Raw genomic sequence first — 19,351 nt, 5'->3', positions numbered from 1 at the left:
CTTCTACTTATCAGTTAACTTTGCTACAGCACATCCTGAACATCTGCTAGTTTCAGACACTCTATCTACAGCCCTTATTTTGCTTACAATAAATTTTGTACGAAGGTCATAAAGTTCTAAAACTATGTCAGCTAGAACGATTTATCTTATACAATGATCCTTATTATGTTCTTTTGGTTGGGCTTTTTAGGTTTGGAAAGTTTTGTTGTTATGTACAAAGCCACCAAGCTTAATGTTACTTAAAACTGAATTTTCTTATTTACAAAGGATTACATTTCATTTTGCACTCCCTTGTCTGAGTGGGTGTATATATACGTACTCTATTGTCCAGAGCAGGTGTCGTGGTTATCCAGAAACACAAGAGGAAGAGGAGGCTGTATGATTACTGCCTCTCCCTCTTGCTGGTTCTTATAACATCCTGCACAGCAGTGAGAGTTGCATAGCATGCAATAAATCATTGCCTCATTATCCTCCTTCTGTAGGTTTGTTTAGGGTACCTACTCTAGTACCAGCTCTGGAAGATTATTTTTCCTTCCCAGAAATTCCTCTCAGATATAGACTTCTGGTTTGATTTACAGAGGGAAAAAAAAAAAATCTCCATCTTATTTTTACCATAATTTCTTAGTGTACACAACATTTTACAGAACTACCTAAGAAAATAATTCTGGCAGCATCTGGAGATGATTTTAATTTGTAGGTGGATGATTTTGTCAAGAGGAGGCAAGAGGTTAAAGAAGTTTTTTGTGGTTTTGTGACTTGTCAACATGAAGTATTAGCAAATGAAACACAGGGTCTTCCTCCCCTCCTTTCTTTCTTCCTCCTTTCTTGCCTGCCTTCCTTTTTCCTTTCCTTCTTCCCTTATTTTTTTCTTGTGTACAGAGAAGCTTCTGATGCCTTACCTGACCAGGTTATGTTGAATTGTTCTCAGTTGTAAAAGAAACCTAAATTACCTAATTAAAAAGTATTGTGAGGTCCTCATTCACTTTTTCCCAATGTCTTTAGCACAGCTGGTGCAGGAGGGTACCTATCTGATTGATAGAATAAGGATTTTTGACACTTAGGTTTGATTATATCAGACAAATCCTCTTAAGAAAATGTGTTCATTAGTTGGCCTAATTTACTAATGTGGAGTGGTATTCAGCATTGCTGATTTTGATAAAACAGTATTTTCTTAACATTGCACCAAGCAAATGCTGGAATAACCTAGATTGTACCTGCAGTGAATTTGAATGTCTAGAGCTGAGACTTTAGATAGCAGGTGGGTACATTGCAACACAGCTTGGTTTTGCTGCAGTGTGACAATGTGATCTAGGATCCAATCCAGACTCCTTGGAAATCAATGGAAATTCTACCCTTGACTTTACTGGGCTTTGGATCCTGCTCCAGTTGCACCAGAGTGGTAATGAAATGACTCCAGCTTGGGGGAAGAATTTTCTGGCTTAACAGATTCAGTGTTTTGTATTGATAAGTTTATTTATACAAGGGGTTCTGATATCAAGTTGGAATGTTTTTCACACATGCCTTGCTCTGACCTTCCCTCCTAGTCACAGTTCCTTGAAATGCAAACAGTTTCTGTTTTCTGACGACTAACATGTCTCAGGTGAACAATGAAATTAAATAGATGATTATGATGTGAAACTCAAAATCATTCTAAACTTGCTTAAAATGGGACCTGCCTTCACACAAAAGCTCCCTGAGTTTTCTGAACCCTTCAGCAAAATTGGTTGTGTTCAAAGCCATAATTAAACATAAAACTAAGTCAGTTTTGTGTAATTTGGGGTTTCATTATATGTACTTATGCATCATTATCTCAGAGTCCTGGGTTCAGCTATAACAGTCATTTTTCTCCTTAGTAGCTGGTGCAGTGCTGTGTTTTTTAACTTTCAGCCTGGGAACAACGCTGATAACACTGATGTTTTTAGTTGTTGCTAAGTAATGTTTATTCCAACCAAGGACTTTCTCAGTCTCATGCTTTGCCAGGGAGGAGGGGAAGCCGGGAGGAAGCAGAGACAGGGCACCTGACCCAAACTAGCCAAAGGGGTATTCCATACCACAGCACGTCATGCCCAGTATATAAACCGGGGGGAGTTACCCGGAAGGCCCAGATCACTGCTCGGGTCGGGCTTGGTATCGGTCGGCGGGTGGTGAGCAATTGTATCCTCTCCACTTGTTATTTCACTGATCATTATTATTATTGGTGGTAGCAGTAGTGGTTTTGTATTATACCTTAGTTGCGGGACTGCTCTTATCTCAACCCGTGGGAGTTACATTCTTCCGATTCTCCTCCCCATCCCTCCAGGAGCGGGGGGAGGAAGGGGGGGAGTGAGCGAGCGGCTGTGTGGTTCTGAGTTACCGGCTGGGCTCAAACCACGACAATGTAATTCTTATTTGATCTGAAACTCTTACAAAGAATCCAGGAACAGAAGCTGTGCTGAGGTCAGGACCAGAAAAGACTATTTCCAACAGCCACTGCAACCCGAGTCCCCCATAAACATATAGGACTCAGCAAGAATTGTACACAGCTCTTTTTGATGGGGAGGGGGGCACCGATCCATCCCAACACTCCCAGTCAGTTGCCAGCACCTGTAATGAATGCTTGGAGTGATGCAGAGCTATTTCAGGCATTCCAGCTAATGAGTAGGCTTCATTTGGAGCTCGGCTCAGATGTCTCTATACAAACGCCCATAGTATGGGGAATAAACAAGAGGAATTAGAGATGTGCACACTTCTACAGGGATATGACATTGCTGGAATCACAGAAACATGGTGGGATGGCTTCTATTACTGGACTGCTGGAATGGAAGGTTGTAGGCTCTTTAGGAAAGACAGGACAGGCAGACGGGGAGGGGGTGGTACCTATTTATGTCAGTGATAGGCTGGAGAGTATGGAACTCTGTCTGGGGACGGGTGATGAGTTAACAGAGTGTTTGTGGGTCAGGATCAAAGGGAGAACAGTGATGGGGGACATTACTGTGGGGATCTGTTACAGGCCGCCTGGTCAAGAGGACTCTGTGGATGAAGTGCTCTACAGACAGATAGGAGCAGCCTCACGCTCGCAGGCCCTTGTCCTCATGGGGGACTTCAACCATCCTGGTATCTGTTGGAGGGACGGTACGGCCCGGCAGAAGCAATCCAGGAGGTTCCTCAATTGTGTGGAAGACAACTTCCTCTTGCAAGTAATAGAGGAGCCGACAAGGAGAGGTGCCATGCTTGACCTCGTGCTCACCAACAGGGAGGGGCTGGTTGGAAATGTGACGCTCTAGGGCAGCCTTGGCTGTAGCAATCATGAGATGGTTGAGTTTGAGATCCTCAGGACAGTGAGAAGAGCATGCAGCAAGCTCACTGCCCTGGACTTCAAGAGAGCAGACTTTGGCCTCTTCAGGAACCTGCTTAGTACGGTTCCATGGGATAAAGTCTTAGAGGGCAGGGGGGCCCAAGACTGCTGGTTGCTATTCAAGGATCACCTGCTATGTGCTCAGGAGTGTTGCATCCTGACTAGAAAGAAATGGGGCAGGAGGGCCAGGAGGCCTCCATGGATGGACAAGGAGCTGCTGAGGAAACTTTTAGAAGGAAAAAAGAAGCTTATAGAAGGTGGAAGCGAGGACAGGTGGCCTGGGAAGAATACAGGGACACTGTCTGGGAAGCTAGGGATCAAGTCAGGAAAGCTAAGGCCCAGTTAGAATTGAGTCTGGCTAGGGACATCAAGGGTAACAGCAAGGGCTTCTATAGTTATGTAGCAAACAAAAGACAGACTGGGGATAATGCGGACTATCTCCAGAAGCTAACGGGAGAACTGGCTACCCTGGATTTGGAGAAGGCTGAGGTTCTCAATGACTTCTTTGCCTCAGTCTTCACTGGCAAGTGCTCTGACCACACCGCCCAAGTCATGGAAGGCAGATGCAGGGACTGTGAGAATGAAGACCTTAGGCCCACTGTAGGAGAGGATCAGGTTCGAGACCATCTTAGGAACCTGAACGTGCACAAGTCCATAGGACCTGATGAAATCCATCCGCGGATCCTGAAGGAGCTGGCGAATGAAGTTGCTAAGCCACTGTCCATCATATTTGAAAAATCATGGCAGTCAGGTGAAGTTTGCGATGACTGGAAGAAGGGTAATATAACCCCCATTTTCAAGAAGGGGAAAATGGAAGACCTGGGAAAGTACAGACCAGTCAGTCTCACCTCTGTGCCTGTCAAAATCTTGGAGCAGATTCTCCTGGAATCATGATAAGGCACATGAAAAACAATGAGGTGGTTGGTGACAGTCATCATGGTTTTACTAAAGGGAAATCCTGCCTGACCAATTTGGTGGCCTTCTATGATGGGGCTACGGAGCTGATGGACAGGGGCAGAGCAGTTGATGTCATCTACCTGGACTTGTGCAAAGTGTTCGACACTGTCCCGCATGACATCCTTGTCTCTAAATTGGAGAGACATCAATTTGATGGATGGACCACTCAGGGATAAAGAAATGGCTGGATGGCTGCACGCAGAGAGTGGCGGTCAACGGCTCAATGTCCAACTGGAGATGACTAACAAGTGATGTCCCTCATGTATCGGTGTACCCTGATGCCATCAAATTACCAAGGGGTGGAACCCATTTGTATTTCGGGAGTGACAGGAGGATCCCAAGAGCTGACTGTACTGGAGGCTGTCCTGGGTTCAGCTACAGTAGTCATTTTTCTCCTTCTTAGTAGCTGGTGCAGTGCTGTGGTTTTGACTTTCAGCCTGGGAACAACGCTGTTAAGACCGATGTTTCTAGGTGTTGCTAAGTAATGTTTACTCCGACCAAGGACTTTCTCAGTCTCATGTTTTGCCAGGGAGGAGAGGAAGCCAGGAGGAAGCAGAGACAAGACACCTGACCCAAACTGGCCAAAGGGGTATTCCATACCACAGCACGTCATGCCCAGTATGTAAACTGAAGGGAGTTACCTGGAAGGCCGAGATCACTGCTTGGGTTGGGATGTGTAGGTAGTTAAGGTCTGGCGGCCGGAAGATATCGCGATGTACGGAAAGAGAGAGCCCCTCCCCGGATACTCTCACAAGCCCCATAGCATGGAGAGGGGAATTGTGGGGCAAGGCTATGCAATACCATAAAAGGTAAAAATTGTTAACCTGCCCTCTGATTGGGTCAGCACAGGTACTTCCGTGTGGCCGAAAGGCATATAAGGCCTCCTGTTGTTTAATAAAACGCTATTTGGTCATCCTCCATATTGGTGTCTGTGATCTTCTAGCCCTAAGCCAGGGGTTGGCTTAGTTCTGCAAGTCTTGGCTGCAGCAACGCAGCAACAAGTGGTGACCCCGACGTGATTCGTTCGGAGGGCAGAGGTGTAGCTCGCGAGCATGGATGTAACGGTTAAGGTACTGAAAATGTTGGCAAAGGATTTTAAGATTTGTATCAAATCTGGCAGCATTAAGGCGTGCCTGGAATCTTTGATTCACAGTGGGGTGCTTGGTCACCCTGCTCAGATATTTAATTCAAAAAATTGGCCACAACTTAAGCAGACACTGATTGAGCAGGCACTGGCGGGAAAGCCAGACCCCCTCATCACTCTGGGAAAGTTATTGGCCTTATTGCAATTGGCTCGGCAAGATCGGGAGGCGTGGGGGGCGGCACAGTTATACTTACAGGGAGCCGCGCTTGAAACTGCGCCTCCCCCTACAACAACGGCAGTGCAGACTGGCGAGCCTGGTGGGGGGGATGGGGTGGAGAACAAGTCTATGGAGGAGCAGCCTGAGACGCAGGCATTTCTTGTTACTGAGCCTGAAGAGGAGCCCTCTGCGACCGGTGCGCAGGGAGGGGCCGCGCGGATGGAGCCCCCCACGCCACCAGCATATCCGTGGGGGGAGTTAGAGGATGTTGTGGCCCATCTTAACGAGGAATGTCTTAAAGGGAACGCTACAGTCAAGGGCGGCAAGTCTGTAGCCTGTCTTAACAAGGAATGTCTTAAAGGGGACGCCGCAGTTAGGGGCGGCAAGTCTGGGCCGGGTGAATCAAAAAATCAGAATGTGGACCCCCTAGATGCGCTCCCAGGCATGGTACTGAGGCATCTAGACGACGATGAATTGTTAGACATGGGATTGAGACGTGTGGGTGGCGGTGACGTAGGACCCTTTGGGGCGCGGAAGAAGGAGCGCAGTACCCCAAAGGAACAAACGGCGTGGCGGGAATGGCGGGGAGGTGGGCGTGAAATGCGTTCTGACTCTGAGTCAGAGAATGAGGAAGCTACGACGAGTGGCGCTGGACCCCCTCAGGGCTCGGGTGCCGGGGAAAAGAAGCATAAAACACCGGGGGACCTTGTGGAGGAACCTACCCCGGAGGAACTTATGGAGGAACTTAATAAAACGATGAATAAGCTAAAGGCACAGACAAAGATACAGAGACGCACCTTGGAGCGGCTGGGCGAAGCCCCGCCCCCTGTGGCGCGGCCAAATTGGAACTTGATTGCGAAAGACTGTGTGCTAAGTGGCGTAACCCTAGAAGCTGTACCTGCGGCCGCACCTCCACAGGCGTTCCCTGTTCAGGTTGGGCCACAAGGGGGAGCTATGTGGACGCCTTTAGACGCTAAGTTGGTTCAGGCCCTTCACAAGGCAATAAAAGAGGAGGGTTTGTCGAGCGAAACCACAGCTATGCTGCTCGACTCCGCCCACGCCCAGCCATTAACCCCTGCCGACGCTAGGCAGCTGGCAAGGGCGGTGCTAGCTGGCCCGCTATTCCTTCTTTGGAAGGAGGCGTGGTATCTCGAGCTGCAAGGCCGCATACAAGCCGCGGCAACAGATCCCACCCATCCCCTCCGACAGTCCACTTTTGATAGGTTGACTGGGAAGGGGGAAATGGTAACTGCAGCACAACAGGCGGCAGGACTCAGAGGCCGGGAGCTTCAGGCATCCACTGATGCCTCTAGGCAGGCGTATCGTGCCATTGCAAAATTTGGGAAGTCGGTTGAGCCTTGGACAACAATAAAGCAAAAAATCAACGAGCCTTTTATGGACTTCTGTGGCAGGCTGCAGGCTGCCATTGAAATATCAGGTCTGCCAGAAGCAGCCAAAGGACCTGTTTTATTAGATTGCATTCGACAACAATCTAATCCCCAAATAAAAGAAATAGTGAACACATTGCCAGAAAGGGCATCCCTTACAGAAGTCATAAGAAGAGTGGTGACAGCCGAAAGCCACACCGGGCAGGTCGTGCAGGCAGTGTTAGCAGCAGTAGGAGCAGGCGGTGATGTAATCTGTCATAAGTGCGGACAACGTGGGCACGTTAAGGCTACCTGCAGGAAAGGTAGTGATAGACCTCAAGGACCTTGCTGGAATTGTGGTAAACAAGGTCATATAGCCAGGCAATGCCGTAAGCCGCAGTCAGGAAACCAGAATGGGGGCCCAAAGTACAGGGGTTTGGGCCCCCAAACAAATGGCCGTTTACCTCCCCTGTCAAAAATACTTGCTCAAACCAGTCCCCAGAACGAGACCCCAGCGTGGCCCTGGTCTTAGACATGGACAGGCGTCCTGTCGTCCCCGTAGGAGTAATTCCAGTGGGAGGAGGATACCCGAGTAGGCTATTGATTTCAATGCTTATGGATACTGGAGCAGACGTCACCGTAATCTCCTGGAGGATTTGGCCAGCCTCGTGGCCAAGCCAACGAGGGGGGCAGGTCACCGGGGTGGGAGGGGATACTAACATTCTTGTAAGCTCGCAGCCAATGATGTTTATAATAGAAGATGAAGAGCAGGGAAAACAGTTGGTTGCCACAGTGACTCCTGTTATTGCTAGGATAGACCAGGCCCTGTTAGGCCGAGATGCACTCAGTCAAATGGGAATTACTATAAAGGATTTTTAGTGGGGGCCACTGCTCAACCTGACCCACAACAAGATAGAATTACTTGGCTGACGAATGATCCGGTTTGGGTGGAACAGTGGCCCCTCACTCAAGAAAAATTACAAGCAGCCAAAGAAATTGTGAAGGTAGAAGCTCAAAGTGGTCATCTTGAGCCTTCTACTAGTCCATGGAACACCCCGATATTCGTAATTCGAAAGAAAAACAAAAACAAATGGAGATTACTCCATGACCTGAGAGCTGTGAATGCGCAGATGGAAGCGATGGGACCTTTGCAAACTGGTCTGCCGCTTGCTTCTGCTATCCCTCAGAATTGGTACATCATAATAATTGATATTCGAGATTGTTTTTTCAGCATCCCTCTTGCCCTGGAAGACCGGAAAAGGTTTGCCTTTACCCTCCCTGCAATCAATTTGGAGGAGCCAGCAACACGCTGGCAATGGACAGTCCTGCCACAAGGTATGAAAAAATCACCCACAATGTGCCAGCGTTACGTGGCTAAGGCGCTGGAGGGTATCAGGGAAAAGTGGAGTTCAACAAAGGTTTTGCATTACATGGATGATATCCTGATGGCTGCAGAGGACAGAGCCATCCTGGATTCCTTGTTCCAACAGGTGCAGACCAATTTACAGCAATTCGGGTTAAACATAGCAGAGGAGAAGATTCAAAAGGGTAGTACACTCAAATACTTGGGAACAGAAATTAGGGGAGAGCAGGTCACTGCCCAACCTATCCAAATAAATCCAGAAATTAAGACACTTAACGATGTCCAAAAGCTAGTGGGGGCCATTCAATGGTTGAGAACTTTTGTTCCGATCCCCAATGACCTAATGGAACCCTTTTATGACCTGCTAAAGGGTAACCAAATTTGGGAACAACGCACTCTTACAGAGGAGGCGCGAAAGGCGTTGGTAGAAATCCAACGCAGAACAGAGAAGTTTGCCCTTATTCGCATACAACCAGGCAAGGACATCATTTTAGCCTGGGCCTTTACCAAAGGAGGCTGTTTTGGGATGCTAGGGCAAGACAGAAAGAAGGAATTGTGTCCCCTGTTGTGGGCATACTCTTCAAAGGGAAATGACAGCTTTGTGAGGTGGAGCAAGGTTGCGGTTTTGGTAATGGAATCTTTAAGAAAATCAAGCAGAAAAACATTTGGCAAGGAACCGGATGTTATCTGGCTGCCCTGGACTAAAAAACAGGTGACAGAACTGATGGAAAACGAAGTAGAGCTACAATTATCTCTAAGTACATACCATGGGAAGGTTGAGACAGGAAAGGTAGAGCTCTGGAAAAGATACATGGATGCATTACAGCCCTCACTGCAGTTGAGAGTGCTTGATAATCCCCAGCCTGGGCTGACATATTTTACCGATGCATCTTCTGTCACGAACACAGCAGTGGTGGTCTGGAAGGAAGCCAATAAATGGGAAAAACTAATCTGGGTAGAAGCAGGGAAGAGTGTTCAGTGGCTAGAGGCAAAAGCTATGTGTCTAGCGCTTGAACAAACTCCTGAAAAACATATTAATGTCTGTACAGATTCTATGTACTTGTATAAATTGGTTCAATCAATGAAGAGAGGAGGATACGCTAACGGGGACATTTCAAATGCGTTACAAGAAGCATTAGGAAAGCGAACTGGTACAGTCACAGTAATTCACATCAATAGCCACCAAAATTGCCCCGGTCCACTGGTGGAAGGTAATACAAAGGCAGATTCTGCTGCAAAAGGGTTGTGGACATTACAACAGGCTAGTGAACTGCACCGAAAGCTACATATTGGTGCAAAAGCATTGGCAAAAGAATGTAATATTCCCATTAGAGAAGCTCGGGAGGTTGTGGCTACTTGTCCCTATTGCCAGCACTCCCCATTATGGGAGGCTGGAGTGAATCCTAGAGGGCTGCAAGCACGAGAGCTGTGGCAGACAGACTTTACGGAATGTTCACTCATGGCCCCTAGGAAGCACCTTGCGGTTACAGTTGATACTTATAGCGGTGCAATAATGGCCACACCACACATCAAGCAGACGGGAAAAACAGTCATACAACACTGGGTCACCGTCATGGCCTGGCTGGGAACCCCAAAAACGATTAAAACAGATAATGGGCCCTGTTTTAGAAGCACATTAGTTGAAGATTGGTGCAAGAAGTGGGACATTGAATTAAAACACGGGATCCCATACAACTGTCAGGGCCAGGGGATTGTGGAGCGCGGTCACCGTGCGCTCAAGGAAAAAAGTAAGATCCTTGGAGAAGAAGAAGGGTATTCGGGAAAAATACCGACAGATCAACAAACTAATATCTTAAATCGAGCCCTGTTAGCTTTAAATCACTATGTTAGAGGACACGAACAGTATTCGCCAATGGAAAAACAGTATCTAAAACAACAAGTAGCTACCTTTCCCCAGGTGGGTGTTAAATTTCCAGGGGAACTACAGTGGGAATCCAGGTGGAGGCTGCGTACAATTGGAAGAGGGTATGCAGCAGTAGAAAAGGAGGGATTGCTGAGATGGGTGCCTAGCAGATGTATTAGGGCGGAATTAAAGGAGAATCAGAATAAAACTAATGAGAATTGTGAGTTCTTGTCCGCAGGACTGGATTGTCGGACGCCCTCGCAACCGGTATGTCTCAGTGATGAATGAAGATGACAAGGAAGAAGATCAGACCTGATGTTTCTACAGCAAGGGGGAGTGTGCGCTGCACTAGAGGAAGGGTGTTGTGTATATGCAGACCACACCAGAATAGTAAAAGACACTATGACCAAATTGCAGAAAGGTCTGAAAAAACGAAGGAGGGAACGAGAGGCACAGCAAGGTTGGTTTACGTCATGGTTTAACCATTCACCATGTGTCCTGGGTTCAGCTATAGCAGTCATTTTTCTCCTTCTTAGTAGCTGGTGCAGTGCTGTGTTTTTTAACTTTCAGCCTGGGAACAACGCTGATAACACTGATGTTTTTAGTTGTTGCTAAGTAATGTTTATTCCAACCAAGGACTTTCTCAGTCTCATGCTCTGCCAGGGAGGAGGGGAAGCCGGGAGGAAGCAGAGACAGGGCACCTGACCCAAACTAGCCAAAGGGGTATTCCATACCACAGCACGTCATGCCCAGTATATAAACTGGGGGGAGTTACCCGGAAGGCCCAGATCACTGCTCGGGTCGGGCTTGGTATCGGTCGGCGGGTGGTGAGCAATTGGATCCTCTCCCCTTGTTATTTCACTAATCATTATTATCATTGGTGGTAGCAGTAGTGGTTTGTATTATACCTTAGTTGCGGGACTGCTCTTATCTCAACCCGTGGGAGTTACATTCCTCCGATTCTCCTCCCCATCCCTCCGGGAGCGGGGGGAGGAAGGGGGGGGAGTGAGCGAGCGGCTGTGTGGTTCTGAGTTACTGGCTGGGCTCAAACCACGACAGTTCCTTTTGGCGCCCAACGTGGGGCACGAAAGGTTGAGATAACGACAGATCTGACCAGAGTCTGTTTAATCATATTTGTGATAAGCATTCATTGTTACTACTCGTCACAATGGTGATTATTTGGCTCTCAGACTTGTTGCGCTTGATCTCAGAGTTTCAGCATGTTGTACCTTACTTACAGCCACTATTTGCTGTTTTAGCGTTTATCGGCTGGGGGGCCTGGGCTAAGGTTCTTGTTTCACTGTACTTCATGGTAATGACTTGTAATACAATAGACTCATTGATCATGAAACTGGTCTGGTTTGTGCTTCCAGCGTGGCCATCACCTCTATACATTGGGAGGTATATAATGAAATATTTTAGCAATTGCATATCTTTTTTTTTCTCCTCGGGGGGTAAACTTATGAAGGAAGCATTCTCTTTCACCCCCCGTTCCCCCACCAGCCTATTTACAACAGCAGTTGAGAGTTCTGAAGGTTTTGGATGGCCTTTGAGTACCCTTGAAACCTGCCTGCTGATTGTGCTGGGGATCAGCATGTTGGCAAACATACGGAGTGTGTTTTACCCACGGCCATCCCGTCGTAGGAACATCCTATTTCGTTTAATCTCAAAGATTCAGCAGTATCAGGTTCGAATCTGGTCTAGGGTTAGACGACGATATAGGAGGACCACCAGGAGATTTTCCCTGAGGCTGGACAGTTATGAGTGGCAGGGTGTGTGGGATAGTATGGGCAAGTATCTAGGCCAGTGGGCCACTCCAGTGCTTTGGAACTTCACCACTGAACAAGTGCAACATCCGGAAAAACTAGTAAAACACTTAAACGAGGCGTGCTGTCGTCCTGGTTATACCAGAGAGGGACAAATCTTGGCAACGTGCTGGGGCTTGGCCTATGCCTACAGAGCCCTGCTCAACACTATCCAGCACCTTCAAAGGGAAAAAAATGTCTCTGGATCTGATGGCAAAGCAACAGACAACGCAGCTATGCCAACTACAAGCACAGCAGCTACTCAGACCCTGACCACAACAGACAACACAGCTACTCCAAGTACAGCAGCTACATCAACCCCAGTGACAAGCACAACAGCTACTCAAACCCTGACCACAACAGACAACGCAACTACTCCAACTTCAAATACAGCAGTTACACCAACCCCAGTGACAAGCACAACAGCTACTCAAACCCTGACAGCAACAGACAATGTGGCTACTCCAAGCACCGCAGCCACACAAACCCCAGTGACAAGCACAGTAGCTACTCAAACCCCGATAGCAACAGACAATATAGCTACTCCAAGCACCGCAGCCACACCAACCCCAGTGACAAGCACAGTAGCTACTCAAACCCCAACAGCAACAGACAATATGGCTACTCCAAGCACCGCAGCCACACCAACCCCAGTGACAAGCACAGTAGCTATTCAAACCCCGACAGCAACAGACAATGCAGCTGTTGGTGTTACTCAACTCCCAAGCACAACAGCTGCACCAACCCCAGCAATAGACATTGCAACCACTCCAATCCTAGTGGCAGACACTGCAGCCACTCCAACCACAGTGGCAAACACTGCAGCTAAACCAAATGTCCAGTTTGTGACAATGTCTGTTGCCCCTGTAAGCAAAAGCAGATGAGAGGCACAAAGAGCAACCCGCAAAGCGAAGAAAGATGAAGACCCAATGCCATTACTACATGCAACAGCATCTGAACAAGAGTTACTACTACGTGGGTCAGAGGAAGAGGAAGAAGAAGAAGAGGTCACTTCTCGACCCCGGACCTCAACCGAACTGCGGAATATGCGAAAAGATTTCACCCGTCTTCCAGGGGAGCACATTGTCACCTGGTTGCTCCGATGCTGGGACAATGGGGCCGACAGTCACGAACTAGAAGGTAGGGAAGCCAAGCAGCTGGGATCACTTTCTAAGGAAGGAGGAATTGACAAAGCGATTGCAAGAGAGAAGCGAGCCCTCAGTCTTTGGAGGCGGCTCCTGGCAGCTGTGAAGGAAAGGTTTCCCTACACAGACAATATTACGAATCACTCAGCCAACTGGACCACGATAGATAAAGGCATCCAGTCCCTGAGGGAATCAGCCATTATAGAGATGATCTATCGTAGGCCGGATGCCAGGAACACATCCGTAGATCCAGATGAAGTCGAATGTACACGACCCATGTGGCGGAAACTTACACGGAGTGCGCCATCATCATATGCCCACACATTGGCATCAATGACCTGGAATGACGGAATATCACCAACAGTGGATTGCCTGATTCGTCAACTCCGAGAGTTCGAAGACAATCTCACCCCTTCCATCATTTCAGCTGTGGAAAAACTGTCCCAGGAGTTCAAACAATTGAGAGACGATTTATCCGATCTATCCAGCTCCCCACATGTACCAACCCATGTCTCAGCTATTAAGAGAAGGCGCCCTACTGCTCGAGAAAGAAAATATAGGAGGTACACACCACGGGCCACCCTATGGTTTTACCTGCGGGATCACGGAGAAGACATGAGAAAGTGGGATGGAAAACCTACTTCAGCTCTGGAGCAACGGGTGCGTGAACTGAAGAGGAGAACAATGGTCAAGGATGATCCTCCCAGGAAAGCTGCTGCTCCAGTCTCTGGTGAGCAGTTTCCCAGATGGAGTGAAAGAGCTGATTTTACTCCAGCTCCTGTGTTAAGGAATACTAATCCCTTTCTACAAGACATAAGAGGAGAATTTTATGATCACTATTAGAGGGGCCCTGCCTCCAGCCAGGTGGAGGAGAGGGACAATCGGGTTTACTGGACTGTGTGGATCAGATGGCCTGGCACATCAGTCCCACAGAAGTATAAGGCTCTAGTAGATACCGGTGCACAGTGCACCCTGATGCCATCAAGGTATCCAGGGGTGAAACCCATTTATATTTCTGGAGTGACAGGAGGATCCCAAGTGTTAACTATGCTGGAAGCTGAAATCAGCCTGACTGGGAGGAAGTGGCAAAAGCACCCCATTGTAACTGGTCCAGGGGCTCCATGCATCCTTGGCATAGACTATCTCAGGAGAGGGTACTTCAAAGACCCAAAAGGGTATAGATGGGCTTTTGGTATTGCTGCCTTGGAGACAGAGGAAATTAAGCAGCTGTCCACCTTACCCGGTCTCTCGGAGGATCCTTCTGTTGTGGGGTTGCTGAAGGTCGAAGAACAACAAGTGCCAATTGCGACCACAACAGTGCACCGGCGGCAATATCGCACCAACCGAGACTCCTTGATTCCTATCCATAAGCTGATCCGCAGACTGGAGAGCCAAGAAGTGATCAGCAGGACCCGCTCACCCTTTAATAGCCCCATATGGCCAGTGCAGAAGTCTAATGGAGAGTGGAGACTAACAGTAGACTATCGTGGCCTGAACGAAGTCACACCACCATTGAGCGCTGCTGTACTGGACATGCTAGGACTTCAGTATGAACTGGAGTCAAAGGCAGCCAAGTGGGATGCCACAACTGATATTGCCAATGCATTTTTCTCAATCCCTTTGGCAGCAGAGTGCAGGCCACAGTTTGCTTTCACTTGGAGGGGCGTCCAGTACACTTGGAACCGACTGCCCCAGGGGTGGAAACACAGCCCTACCATCTGCCATGGACTGATCCAGACTGCACTGGAACAGGAGTAAGCTCCAGAACACCTGCAGTACATTGATGACATCATCGTGTGGGGTGATACAGAGGAAGAAGTTTTTGAGAAAGAGAGGAAGATAATCCAAATCCTGCTGGAGGCTGGTTTTGCCATAAAACGGAATAAGGTCAAGGGACCTGCACAGGAGATTCAGTTTTTGTGAATAAAATGGCAAGATGGACGTCACCAGATCCCCCCAGCTGTGATCAACAAGATAACAGCAATGTCTCCACCAACTAACAAGAAAGAAACACAAGCTTTCTTAGGTGTTGTGGGGTTCTGAAGAATGCACATCCCAAATTACAGTCTGATTGTAAGCCCTCTCTACCACGTGACCCGGAAGAAGAATGATTTAAATGGGGCCCTGAGCAACAACAAGCCTTTGAACAAATTAAACGAGAAATAGTTCATGCAGTAGCCCTTGGACCAGTCCGGGCTGGGCCAGATGTGAAAAACGTGCTCTATACCGCAGCTGGGGAGAATGGTCCTACCTGGAGCCTCTGGCAGAAAGCTCCAGGGGAGACTCGAGGTCGACCCCTTGGCTTTTGGAGTCGGGGATATAAAGGATCCGAGGCCAGCTATACTCCCACTGAAAAAGAGATACTGGCAGCCTATGAAGGGGTTCGAGCTGCTTTAGAAGTGATTGGCACTGAAGCGCAGCTCCTCCTGGCACCCCGGTTGCCCATGCTGGGCTGGATGTTCAAAGGCAGGGTCTCCTCTACACATCATGCAACTGATGCTACATGGATTAAGTGGGCTGCACTAATTATGCAATGAGTTCGAATAGGAAATCCCACTTGTCCAGGAATTCTAGAAGTCATCATGGACTGGCCAGAGGGCAAAGATTTTGGGATGTCACCAGAATAGGAGGTGGTGCTTGATAAAGAGGACCCACCATATAATACACTGTCAGAGAGTGAAAAGCAATATGCCTTGTTTACTGATGGGTCCTGCTGTATTGTGGGAAAGCATCGGAGATGGAAGGCAGCTGTGTGGAGTCCCCTGGGACAAGTTGCAGAAACTGCTGAAGGAGAGGGTGAATGGAGTCAGTTTGCAGAGGTGAAAGCCATCCAGCTGGCCTTGGACATTGCTGAATGAGAAAAATGGCCAGTACTTTATCTCTATACTGACTCATGGATGGTGGTAAATGCCCTGTGGGGGTGGTTGCAGCAATGGAAGCAGAGAAACAGGCAACGCAGAGGTAAACCCATCTGGGCTGCTGCACCGTGGGAAGATATCGCTGCCCAGGTGCAGAACCTGGTGGTGAAGGAACCCCACATAGATGCTCATGTACCCAAGAGTCTGGCCGCAGAGGAACACCAGAACAACCAACAAGTGGATCAGGCTGCTAAGATTGAAATGGCTCAGATGGATTTAGACTGGCAACATAAGGGTGAATTATTTTTACCCTGGTGGGCCCATGACACGTCAGGCCATCAAGGCAGAGATGCATCATGTAGATGGGCTCATGATCGAGGGGTGGACTTACCAATGGACACTATCGCCCAGGATATTCATGAATGTGAAACGTGGTGCAATGATGCAAGCCAAGCGGTTAAAGCCTCTCTGGTATGGAGGATGATGGCTGAAGTACAAGTATGGGGAGGCCTGGCAGATTGAGTATATCACACTCCCACCGACACGCCAAGGCAAGTGCCATGTGCTTACCATGGTGGAAGCAACGACCGGATTGCTGGAAACATGGTGTGCCCCACTCCACTGCCTGAATCACTATCCTGGGCCTTGAGAAACAACTCTTGTGGCTACACGGCACCCCAGAGAGAATCGAGTCAGACAATGAGACTCGTTTCTGGAACAACCTCATAGACACTTGGGCCAAAGAGCATGGCATCGAGTGGGTATATCACATCCCCTACCATGCACCAGCCTCTGGGAAAATCAAATGGTACTATGGGCTGTTAAAACCTGCACTGAGAGCAATGGGTGGTGGGACTTTCAAACACTGGGATACGCATTTACCAAAAGCCACCTGGTTGGTCAACACGAGGGGATCTGCCAACAGGGCTGGCCCAGCCCACTCAGAACTTTTACCTGCTGCAGAGGGGGATAAAGTTCCTGTGGTGCACATAAAGAATTTGTTGGGGAAGACAGTCTGGGTTATTCCTGCTTCAGGTAAAGGCAAACCCACTCATGGGATTGCTTTTTCTCAGGGACCTGGATATACCTGGTGGGTAATGCGGGAAGATGGGGAAGTCCGATGTGTACCTCAAGGGGATTTGATTTTGGGGGAAAACAGCCAATGAACTCAATTGTACGCTGTTGCCTGCTCTATAACACTTTTATAGCCCACCAGCTAGATCTCTTCAGGTCATCAGCAACTGACTCCGATTTCCCTCTGATCATCACCCCAAGAAAGAATGAATTTTGACCAAACCAGACAAGCTCAGCAGTGACCAGATACGTTCGGCTGTGTCATCGGCAGATAACAACCCAGCACTACACAACATCCCTCTTGCCCTGAAAGACTATTACAAGAGATGGGGTCTAACATCGTGGACTGGATGAATTCAGCAAGTTTATAGGGATTGGTCTATGGACTAGGGAATGATATCTCTTTCTTTGTGTGGGGGTGTGTATATATATATGTGACAAAAGCGATGGTATATTGAGAAATGTGGGATCTGAGGATGACGTGAATGGTATGGAATAAGGGGTGGATACTGTCCTGGTTTCAGCTATAGCAGTCATTTTTCTCCTTCTTAGTAGATGGTGCAGTACTGTGTTTTTGACTTTCAGCCTGGGAACAACGCTGATAACACTGATGTTTTTAGTTGTTGCTAAGTAATGTTTATTCCAACCAAGGACTTTCTCAGTCTCATGCTCAGCCAGGAAGGAGAGGCACGGGAAGCTGGGAGGAAGCAGAAACAGGACACCTGACCCAAACTGGCCAAAGAGGTATTCCATACTACAGCACGTTATGCCCAGTATATAAAATGAGGGGAGTTACCTGGAAGGCTGAGGTCACTGCTCAGGTTGGGCTGGGTATCAGTCAGCAGTTGGTGAGCAGTTCAGTCCTCTCCCCTTGTTATTTCCCTTATTATTATTTTTGGTGGTAGTAGTTGTGGTTTTGTATTATACCTTAGTTACTGGACTGCTCTTATCTCAACCCATGGGAGTTACATTCTTTTGATTCTCCTCCCCATCCCTCCGGGAGCGGGGGGAGGAAGAAGGTGGGGAGTGAGCGAGCGGCTACGTGTTTCCAAATTACTGGCTGGGCTCAAACCATGACACTATGAGAGCTTTTCTCCCCTCTTCCATTGTTGATTACTCACAATAAATTTTCATTGACCTGGCTCCCCATAAGTTATCCTGTCTCCTGATGTTCCTCATTCACATTTTGCAGGTCCATGATGTGGTGGACACACCTGAGGGCATGCAGCCTGGAGTGAGAGCAGGCCCCTTCCCCTGTTATTCGGATCAATATATCAGGGAGATGGCAAGGTGGGAGGATGTTTTGGAATGACTGCCAATCAGTTTTCCTTTCCTCCTGTGTGCAGCAATTTGATCAGCCTCACCCAGCAGTTTTACCTCAGTCATTTCGCATACAGGCTTGGACGGCTCAAATACTTTCTGCCAAATATTGTTATTTGTTTATTTTTTCTACACACACCATAAAAGTTTTTCCATAAGAAACAGAAATCCCAGAAAATTAAAAAAAGACTGGATCCTAGGACAGAAATATTCTGGGGGTTTTCTGTTTCTGACAAACCCTAAAAAAAATTTTAGGTGTGCAAGAAACCAGCTCTCTGTCAGTGTTTTTTGCTTTGAGGAAATTTCAGAAGTGTTGATCTGACCCAGGATTGCTTAGGAGTAACATCTCTGCTTCTTAAATTTGCTGTTACCGTCCATGCCTAAGCTGCCAATTTTTCTTGGAGATGCAGATTAACTCCTGGGCTTTGCCTTTACCCTGCCTACCTGCTCTGTGCCCTGCTGGAGAGGAGCTCATTGGCAGTAGAGCATTTCGCTCTGTGGCCGCTCAACAGTGCTTGCCTGGGATATGGGGATTGCAGGGGACAGGGTGAGGCCATGCTGGGAGGGCTGAGCTCAGGTGGGCCACCCACAAACCCTGACGAACCAGGCTGAGGTAGGAGCTGCCAGGCTTGAGAGTTTTGAGTTGCAGCAGTGTACAACCATGCCTGGATTTAGACATGTTTTTGTGCTGTCGTGTTTTAATTCCAGCCAGTAACTCAGAACCATGCAGCCGCTCGCTCACTCCCCGCCTTCTTCCCACCCTGCTCCTGGAGGGATGGGGAGGAGAATCAAAAGAATGTAAACCCCAAGGGTTGACATAAGAACAGTCCAGTAACTAAGGTATAATACAAAACTACCACTACTACTACCACCAATAATAAAAATGATAAGGGAAATAACAAGGGGAGAGAATATAAAACTAAAAAGGGAAGGGAAAAAAAAATAAACACAAGTGATGCACAA

Source organism: Strigops habroptila, chromosome W (genome assembly GCF_004027225.2).
Source record: "Strigops habroptila isolate Jane chromosome W, bStrHab1.2.pri, whole genome shotgun sequence".
Taxonomy (NCBI): Eukaryota; Metazoa; Chordata; class Aves; order Psittaciformes; family Psittacidae; genus Strigops; species Strigops habroptila.
This window is presented reverse-complemented; position numbering follows the sequence as displayed.